The sequence below is a fragment of the Halyomorpha halys genome, unplaced genomic scaffold (genome assembly GCF_000696795.3).
Source record: "Halyomorpha halys isolate HHAL.00 unplaced genomic scaffold, Hhal_1.1 Scaffold2.1, whole genome shotgun sequence".
Classification (NCBI taxonomy): Eukaryota; Metazoa; Arthropoda; class Insecta; order Hemiptera; family Pentatomidae; genus Halyomorpha; species Halyomorpha halys.
Genome location: NW_027111560.1, coordinates 492,585 through 503,894, shown reverse-complemented (window position 1 = coordinate 503,894; position 11,310 = coordinate 492,585).

The following is an 11,310-nucleotide window of genomic DNA, read 5'->3' as shown; positions in this document are numbered from 1 at the left end:
TTAAAGGATTATTAAATTTAGAATAACAATATGGTTATGAATGAAGACCATATGAAAAATATTAATGTAAAATTCTTACAAAATCTAAGAATTGTGCTGCAGCATGACTGTGTAACAACAGCCTGAAGATGGAGGAAATCTCCCGAAACGTTGCTGTATGATATGAAATAAACTATTATAGTTTAATAAGGAAGAAATTGTGTCATTCACTAAATCCAGTTAATACCATAAGAATCTTCCAGTTAAAGGATTATTAAATTTAAAAAAAAAAAAAAAAAGTAATATTACATAATATTGGGAACGCGGTAGCCACGGGGTAAAGCGCGTGGCTACTAACTCCATGGTTCGCATCCGGCTAGGCAGAAAATTGTTTTCTATACACAGTAGCCCACGATATGGGGATCCTGTCGAACAAATAGAAGATGGCTTAGACTATCGAGTGACCAGAATCACAGACATTATTCGTGATACGGCTGAGGAATCTCTCCGGACTGGAAGGCAAGGATAATTTACTATTAGCAGTTAGCTAAGTGTTATAGGCCCATATGCCTCCTCGCCGAGCACGTTATACTTTCCTGTACCGCCTATGAAGCACTGAGAGCCAAGATGATGAGGGAAACAGGACTCTACATTCCGACAGAGAGCGATCTTCCTGAGCTGATGAAGAAAGAAAACTACCCGCACTACAAGACCTTCGTGTATGGGTGGTAGGGATGCGACATCCATGATTTTAAGCCGATGTTTTCTAAACATCGTTGTTTTGTCCCAATTTTTCATTTTTTTCCAAAAGTAACTAAATGAAAACTAAAAATTTACATTATAAATAATTATGAGAGATAGTTGACCGTGGATGATGACCAACCTGGATGATGACCGTCGATGATGACCAACCTTCACGCTAACGACATGATAAGAGATAAATTAAAACTAGAAAAACAACGATGTTTTAAAATATCTTTGCTCAATATTAAAATACCATTGCATACAAATCTTTGCCAAAAATACATCGATGTTTTTGAACAACCATTTCAGAAACATAAGGTCTGTTCCAACGATCCCGCGTCCTAAGGTCTGTAAGAAGTGCTGTTTGAAACGAAGAATCCTATATCAACTACAAAAACATGGATGTTTTAAAATATCGTTACTTACAATACATTATCCAAAAATCATCGATGTTTTTGAACATCCATTTGAATAACATAAGGTCTGTTCCAAAGATCACGCATTCTACGGCCTGTAAGAAGTGGTTTTTGAAACTAAGAATCCTATATCGACTACAAAAATTATTGATGTTTTAAAATATCGTTCCTTACAATACATTACTCAAAATACATCGATGTTTTTGAACAACTATTTCAGAAACATAAGGTCTGTTCCAAAGATCACGCATTCTACGGCCTGTAAGAAGTGGTTTTTGAAACTAAGAATCCTATATCGACTACAAAAATTATTGATGTTTTAAAATATCGTTCCTTACAATACATTACTCAAAATACATCGATGTTTTTGAACAACTATTTCAGAAACATAAGGTCTGTTCCAACGACGACGTATGGTCTTTTTGTTTCAAAAAGCACTTTTTACAGGCCTTAGGACGCGGGATCGTTGGAACAGACCTTATGTTATTCAAATAGATGTTCAAAAACATCGATGTTTTTTGGGCAATGTATTGTAAGTAACGATATTTTAAAACATCGATGATTTTTGTAGTCGATATTGGATACTTAGTTTCTAAAACCACTTCCTACTGGCCGGACTATACGTCGTCGTTGGAACAGACCTTATGTTTCCGAAATAGTTGTCCAAAAACATCGATGAATTTTGCGTTATGTATTGTAAGGAACGATATTTTAAAACATCGATGTTTTTTGTAGTCGATGTCGGATTCTTTGTTTCAAAAAGCACTTCTTACAGGTCGTAGGACGCAGGATCGTTTAATAGACCTTGTATTTCTGAAATAGTTGTTGAAAAGCATCGATGTATTTTAGGTAATGTATTGTAAGGAACGATATTTTAAAACATCAATGATTTTTGTAGTCGATGTCGGATTCTTTGTTTCAAAAAGCACTTCTTACAGGTCGTAGGACGCAGGATCGTTGAATAGACCTTATGTTTCTGAAATAGTTGTTCAGAAACATCGATGTATTTTGAGTAATGTATTGTAAGGAACGATATTTTAGAACATCGATGTTTTTTGTAGTCAATGTCGGATTGTAAGTTTCTAAAACCACTTATGACAGGCTGTAGAATGCGTTATCGTTGGAACAGACCTTATGTTCTTCTAATGGATGTTCAAAAACATCGATGTATTTTGGGTAATGTATTGTAAGCAATGATATTTTAAAAATATCTATGTTTTTTGTTGTCGATGTCGGATTCTTAGTTCCAAAACCTACTTCTGACAGGCCGTAGAATGCGTGATCGTTGGAACAGACCTTATGTTTCTGAAATAGTTTTTCAAAAACATCGATGTTTTTTGGGTAATGTATTGTAAGCAACTATATTTTAAAACATTGAGGTTTTTTGGATTTCATGTCCTATTGGTTGATTGAAAAAGAACTTCTGACTGGAGGGAGCACGCGTAGTCTTTAGAACAGTCTTTATGTTACAGAAATGGTTTAAAAAAAACATCGATGTTTTCAACATCGATGTTTTTTTGTCGATGTTTTTTTATCGATGTCGCATCACTAATGGGTGGAAGGAGGCTGTGGACTCTACTCACTTCTCCCTGGGTAGGAGAGAATAAGCTACACCAGCAAGGCCTCAGTAGAAAAGCAGATATATTTTGTAGCAAGAGCAAGCTGTGGGCACAGCTATGTAAATTTTTGTCATATGCAGCAATGAGTTGTACCCACTGCTGCGAACACCCCTATTGTCTAATAGGCAAGGTAGGGTGATAAATAAATAAATAATAAATGTTACTCTGTAGCCGTGAATCAGCTCCTGTGGGTTCTGGAGCCCTCCTGGGGTCCACCAAGCCTCTTAAAATCTGACCACCTCCTTGCACAACCGTTGGTCTATTAACGTACTTCTTTACAGTACCCCCTGCATGGGTTGTAGTGGTACAAATTTTAATTTTAATATTATTATTACTTATTACACAGATCTAGGATCAGAGCTTTAGCACATGCAGAAGAAGTAACAATGAACTGCTTGCAGAGACTGGTCAGTCAATATCTCAGGATATGAAGGCAAGGAGGTTAAGATGGGCGGGACATGTGGCTCGAAGAAATCCATCTTGACGCCTCTACACAACAATGAATGCAAGTATAGTTGGCAAGAGTCCACGATGGGAGCCAGAAACTGTATGGATAAACATAATTAACAAATATGCGAAAGACCTGCATGCAGAAAACTGGAAAGCAGTAGTCCAAGACAGGCGTGGAGAAGGCTGGTTCGGGCGGCCGAAGATCAACAAGGTCTGTAGAGCCAACAAAAAAAAAAAAAAAAATTACAAAACCTTAAAGACTGAAAGAAAAAAAATGTGGTTGGGGGTGATGAAAGAAGTTACAGTTACAAACTGAACATTTTCTGCTTTCAGCACGGGACACCCAGAAGCGTAGGACTGGAGTAATAGTTCCTTTAGTACGTAATCAATCCATCCTTAGTTTGGATTCCTCCTTCTTGTTATATTGTATTATAAATATGAATACATAATATAACTATGCCATTCTTCATTTATATTATATAAACACTCTCTAACCACTCAAACCCCCTAGTTTCTAACCTTGTATCCTCTTCCATTCCTGACAATCCTCCGAGGCGCCTGAAAAGAAGATGGCCACGAGACCAGCTAATGTAAAATGTCATTAGAGTGCTACCAATGGGTAGTTTTTCTACACGCCTGTAACACTCCAATTTAACTTAGATCAGATTTACTAAATGTATTATAATGTAAAGTTGTAAATAGCAATAAATATTTTTAAAAAAAATATTATATAAATAATTTCTTCATAAAAATATTTGGGCTTGAACATCTGATTATTTCAGTTTCTTGTGTTTATTATTATTTCTTGCAATCAATAAGGCATTAACTTAATAAGACTTTCATAAATTATTGATCTTGATGATTAATATACTTTAGAGTTTAGATTTTGTCAACACAGGACAGAGACCTTAATTAAATTTCTTAGTAAAATTTGTTTTATTTACTCACTGTGTATAATCATAGCATATTGAATGTTGACACCTGGCAACAATACTCTTTTCTATTCAAATACAACATTATTCAATATCAATGAAGGCAAGGAGGTAAGGATGGACGGAACATGTGGCTCGAAGCAATCCATCAGGACGTCTCTACACAACAATTAATGCTAGTAAAGTAGGCAAGAGACTACGTGGGAAGGGTGAAATGTAGAAAAGGTTGCTATTGTTCCTTTAGAACGTAATCAATCCGCCCTTACTTTGACAGTATAGCTGTAGATCCATAAGAAAAAAAATAAATAAAAAAAATAAAAGTAATAATAATAAATAAAATAAGAACTAGGCACTTTGTCTTTGACTGCTGTCAAAACAGCCCTGACGAAGCCCTGCAAGGTGGGGCGAAACGTTGGCTCAATAAAAATAGTATAATTATTTAATATTTGAGTTTTTGAACGCACCCGGACCATATTCCATTCATCTATACTCACGCTCAATCAATAATCTTCCAGTAAAAAAAAGAACCTATTACCCTCAGTAACTCTGAGTTAGTGATTCTATCAACTGAAGGACTCATACATAGATACATAAATTCTCTTTTTAATTCCTCTTTGAATCATCAAAATTAAGTTTATCTCTTGAATCCAAAATTAATTCTGACTAAACTATAAGCTTATTTCCGTGTCCAAATGGATGAGGTCTTTAGCCAGACACCGGCCAAGGACAAATGCTAAATTATTCGAAACCGGAATTAGCATTTGGTCCAGTTTTCGATCTCAAGTTCACTACCCTAGTCAAATTCCTTCCTCATATATTATTCCGGAAATTTTTTTTTCCACAATTTTCGTTCAATGCCTTGTTATCGGCCTAAATCTCCTACATTCTAAAATTTTTAATGAAACACAAGGACTTCATGGTAATTTGACTTTATGATGCAAGGTTATATCTTATTCGTGAAAGTCATTCATATCACATATATTTATATGGGAGTAGGTAGCTCAGTGAGTAAGGCAATGCGGCACTATCTTCAAGTGGAATCCGGCAGATAATCATTTTCTATTTCACTTCAGCCTTGAGTCAGCCCAGTGGGTTCGTTAGTCCTCTGGGGTCCACTCAGCCTCATGAAGTGGGTACTCTTATGAACACCCGTTCGGATATTGATTTAGTCGACCGTTCAATATAAAAATAATTTTTATGTTGTTTTTTTTTTGTGTTTTTTTTTTAAACTTATTTATCCATTCAAGTGTTTCCTGTAACCGGTTTTTTCTTTTATTATATTTTCCTTCTAATCTATATGTTAGTCTTATTCTTGTAAAATGTATCTATTTGTTTGTTCTTGATAGACTGATCTACTGCTGTGACTATGAATGATGGTCTGATCTCACATTACCGTCTTATATTGAATTTTTTTTAGCGGGTCACTGAAGAGGATCTAGGAGGGTGAATTCCGGAGAGCGAATTTGTTGATCGGGTGAATTGAATAATTGAGCAGAAATGAGAGGGAAAAATGGGAGTGAGTGAAACATTTGTATTGGTTGTACAGACCGAAATGGATTGTAAAAGGAAACTGTAGGGGTGAAAAAAAATTGTTTATTATACCCTATTATTGTATATCTTTTTTTTATGATTATACCATGTATGTGTAATGTAAATATGTCCGATTACGGATTGATAAGTATGCTGTGTGAGATGGCAACCTAATGTATTTAGGCAGCATAGATGAATAAATAAAGTATTTCTCTCTACCATACTTTGCGGATTTGTAATATATTGGGGACCCTATATATGTTAGAACGTAGGAGTGGGTAGCTCATTGTTAAGGCAATAGGCTACTAACTCCAAGGACCTGGGTTCAAGTCTGGATGGGCAAGTGATTATTATTTGTTTCATTTTAGACGTTAATTCTGTGGGTTCGGGAGTCCTCCGGGATCCAACCAGCCTCATTAAGTGGGTACCCTCTATTGGGTGAAAATCTGACGGTCGAGCATGATTCCAAATCACCTCCTAGCACAACCGTTGGTCTAGTAACGGTACTTGTACTGCACCACATACCCTTTATGGGTTGTAAGAAGGGTACAGATTTAATTTTTTCAATATATAAATATGTCTAAAAATCGAAATTCATAAGGAACACCTTAAAATTCGCAAATAAGCAAATTTTCAGATGCTTTCAACTTTCTACATAAAAAAACAAAAAAAACTCACCATCGGTCGCTAGAGCAAATGGCGTACCACAGATGTTCAGATGAGTTTTACAATACCCATTAAATATTGTAAAAAATAAATAAAACCTTTTAATTTTTATAAATGTATTTTATTTAATTATAATGGAATTGATTGAAACTAAAGTCTAAATAAAAGTCATTAAAATTAGTTACAATGTTTATTAAAGTTAAAAAAAAATATTCAAGAAGTTAAAATAATACCCAAAAATTGCAGTTTCCCACCACTGTACGCCGTTAGGTGTTAAAATTAATTATATTTCGAACTGTAGCTTAAAATATTTTGCGTAATAATTATTTATTCTCGGCTTTCTGACATATTTCTTGTACAGACACTATTTATTACTTTACAGCTAATGATCACGAATGCCTAATAACTGATAGAGGTAGGTGTTTAACCTTGTTCATGCTTACAACCACCTTTCTAATCCGTTTTTAAAAAAATATATATATCGATCTATCTAATGACCCATTTATGAGCATAACCTCTATTTAATTTTGCACGATACTGTTTTCTTCAGGGTCGGCTTAATGAAATATGAAATGGCCTAAATTCTATAAATTCGTATATTGTAAAAATTAAAATTGTGCAACAGTTAAATTAAAAACTTGAAAAAAAAAAAAAAACTGTATGCCTTGTTAAAGACCTAAATAAATCGTTGTTAGCGTGTAGTATCTAAGTGATCAGTAATTTGAACCAGTTCGGTAGGTCACCATACCGCTAACCTTGAAAATTGATATAATTTTTTTTTCTACATTTCTTCATATTATTAATTACTACAAGTTTTTTATATCCGAGTGTGTGAGTATAATCACATATAAATAAACATTTATTTACAACACGAAGGTGCATGCAGAAAAACTACACCAACATATCTATATAATGGAAATAATATGAACAATTTGGTACCGAGTTTTTAATTTTATTCGATCACTAGCTGATCCAGGAATGCATCGCAATATATGAGGATTTTTTTTTTTTTTTTTTAATATTTATTTATTGCTATTTACAACTGTACATTATAATAAATTTAGTAAATCTGATCTAAGTTAAATTGGAGTGTTACAGGCGTGTAGAGAAACTGCCCATTGGTAGCATGACATTTTACATTACCTGTTCTCGTGGCCATCTTCTTTTCAGGCGCCTCGGAGGATTGTCAGGAATGGAAGAGGAAGCAAGCTTAGAAACTAGTGGGTTTGGGTGGTTAGAGAGTTTATAATGGAAGGAGTGATATCTGGTTCGGGCTAGATCGGTTAAATAGGGAACATTAAGGTCTTTTTATGATTTTATTTGTGACAAAGCAAGGAGCATTGGGGATTTTACGAAGAATTTTGGATTGTAAGGATTGGATACGAGAGGAATTGGAAGGTTTAGTGGAGCCCCAAAGCTCAACTCCATATGTCCAGATTGGCCTTAATGTATGAGGATGCACATGGATTTAATGAATACAATTAGATAGTTTGATATGAATTATTGTATTTAGCTAAAATTAAAAATATCGTATACTTTATTATTATGATTTGTTAACATAAATTGAACCAACGTATGTAAAGACATTCGTTTTTAGAATCTTTGTGCTAAGATTCGACCATTCCCCTTTATATAAATGAAGTGATAAGACGGTAACTATAGTAACATAAATGATAACAGCTAACTTCACCGTACATCGTTAATACTGCTCCTATTTAGGTTATTTTTTCTTATCATTTAAGGATAATCTTATTATCTATAATTATATCATGCATATACTACATGAAATATGAATATTATTTAAATAATAACCCTCACTGTGCTTCAATATTAGTACTATATTGAAAACATTCGGAACGTCTGATTTATGAAAGTGTGTTAATAGATTTTTTAGGGGTGCTATAAAGCTGATATTCGTTTTTAGCACCTTGAGAAACCCTTAAATACGAATTTTCGAAAAAATTGGAAAATAAAATGTTTTGTCCGAAATTTTTGCTCTAATCGGTCTTTGATTCCTTTTTAAAAATCAAAAAAAATAAATTTAATTTTAATTCTAATTTAAACTACTCCAACAATCTACAACAAACAGTGATTTAGGGTTTTATATATTGCAGCAAAGGGGATGATATTGCCCGAAGGGGATAATTAAAGCAACTCGAAACGGAGATATAAAATAAAACGTTTTATTTTTTTCCCCCTATTTGAATCCCATCTTTCGTTCCTATAAAAGCATTAAATCTACGTTGATGTAGGCTCAAAAAGCAGACATTCAACGTTCCAACGGTTCTATTGAAGTAAGAATTGGATAAAATGCCGAGGTGTTATGAACGATTATGCGAAAAAAAAAATGCTACGAATAAATTAAGGTGAAAAATTTCTAATTTTTAATTTCTTCGAAAAATAGTATTTGGTAGTTTGAGACCATACTAAAAACGAATATGAAATGCTTTTGTCTAAAAAAAAAGTTGTTGACCAACTTTACCCCGAGCCACATTATGTTTTTTTAATTTTTCATGGATTAATATAGCTTAATAGAATCAGTAATACTTCTTTATTATTCCTCGGCACGAGATGACTCGATTGGTGTACAATAACAGTGAAAAAACGCATGTTCTCTGAGTTGCAAACCACAAACGCTCAATTTTGTTCAACTTTTTTTCTTTCATCTTTAAACCGTACGTAAATTGGTCTAATAATTCAGAAGTTTACTGTGGACAAAGATTCGACCATTCTCTTTTATATATATATATAGATGTACCACAGCTTCGGAAGAATAATGCCTTAACTGTAAAATTTTGTGAAATTGACTTTTTTGAGCCCGCTAATACAATAAAGTCAATCCCACAAAAACTACAGTTGCGTCATCATTCTTCTGGAGCAGCGATATGAAGATCCCTGAGGAAAAACAGGTGCTGTAAAAACGGAATTCCAAGTGACGACATTTAATAAATTCAGTATTTTTTTTTTTAATGAGTGAGCTATCAGATATTTTTTTTTGTCCACGTCATTTGTTTTTTCCCTTAAAGTATCTATATATAACTTTTTATTTCCCTTTATTGATATTTTTCGAACTGATGTTTAACTGGTGCAGAACTGTTTAACTGCATTGTATTATTATCCTTCATCTATTTGTATCCTCTAATAGTTCTATCTTGTTTAGAAAAAATGTGTATTACAAATAATGTGTTACGAAAAATACAAAAAGTCGAGAATATTTAAAATGTGATAAACTATTATTTAATCATTTTGAGATCATATTATTTCAAAACATAACTCCAACTCGACAATCCATTGAGCCATTCGATACAAAAGGACAGGTTATAATACTTAACAAATTGTCTTCATTATGGCTTATATTAGCAGAGGTGGGAGGTAGCATAGCCCTACTCTCCTTCAAAGCAAAAGTGAAGGTATAAAGGCCACGCCCATAAAAGGAAGATATACGTCGAATTTAATAAGAATGTTCGCCATTGTAATCTAAACTGACTTATTAATTATATCTGGTAACCTTTTTCGTCAAAGAGACCAAGACACTTGTTAAACCTTCATTCAATTTTGCAGGATAACAAACTGACAGTAAATTAACTTTTTGAATTTCTGAATCACTTAAAATTTTACAAGTTCCCATTTTTCAATAGTTATACATTTCTATTAGGAAATTAAGGCAAAATGACTAATACAAATTTCGGAAATAAAAACTTTTTTTTAAAATTTTTATTTAAAAATCCTTTTTTTTGTAATTTTGATCATTATTCATATAGGAAAATCATAATATAATTTTATAATAAAAAAAATTATTTCATAATTAGTTTTTTCGTGATAGTTTATAGCTCTCATATGTATACCTAGTGAAAAAAAGGACATATCCTGAAAATATACAAATGTTTGTAACTGTAGGTATATAAATCTTCTTCTGTTTTTTATTTTTGATTCTCACTACAGACGATGAAGAAGTTTGGCTGTGCGATGTTGTCTTCTTAGAGACACGTATTGCTTACAGGAGCGCATATAACCATTAAGAGCTAAATCAACCATAACCGGTCCCTTTGGGGCCAATTCGCCCGTGCCCTTCCCACCGACTCGTTCGAGTTCAAGGGCAGTGAAAATCGGTCCAGATCAAAGGGAGTCTTCAGGGTCAGTCAATCCATATTTCTTACCCGAAAAGAGACCCAGTGGACCGAATCCCTGTGGCATCCTGGCATCCTGGAAAACCACAACCCGTTTCCCGATTAAGGTACACGGGTTAGGGTCAACACTCCACGCTCACGCACGTTCTGTATGTATTGCCTCCAGAAGTCTAATCCATTTCGGGTGGTCATTAGTCTAAACACTTACCACTCCTGACTTTGACTACTTATTGCAAGCGCCTTAATTCGCTCGGCCACTTCATATTGGGTTGCAAATCGAGAAAAAAAAATCTGTCAGATCCGATCTGTGATCAACAGAAAAATAGTTGTAATATTTACTTTAAGGTGTAAACTTTTAAAAGTTCTAACCAAAAATTTAATGTGCGAAAGGTGGGATGTATATTTGGGAAAGAAATAATAAAACGATTTCTCAATTTAATAAAATATATGTTTTGTATTATATATAAAAATGATTAACCGCAACTGAATATGAAGGAGATAATCGGGGTTGTGGCTAAAAAAGAACAAAAAGTAGTTTTCAGCCATTTATTTGCCCCACTTTATTAGGCTTCATCATGGCTAAAAAAACACAAAGCAACTAAAAATATGTTAAAAACATAAGACAAAAAGATGACAATAAAGTAAACGAAGGTAGGGTTAAAAATAATATTAAAGTATAAGTGAAAAATTATATATAAATGTACAAAAAGAAATGAAAATAAGATTTATAATAATAAGTATATATAAAAAAATAAATAACGTAGAGTATTAGATTTAAAATGTACAGGGTTTTTGTTTTTGTTTTTTCAGTTGTTTTTTTTTAGTTTTTTTTGTTTTGTTTTTTTAT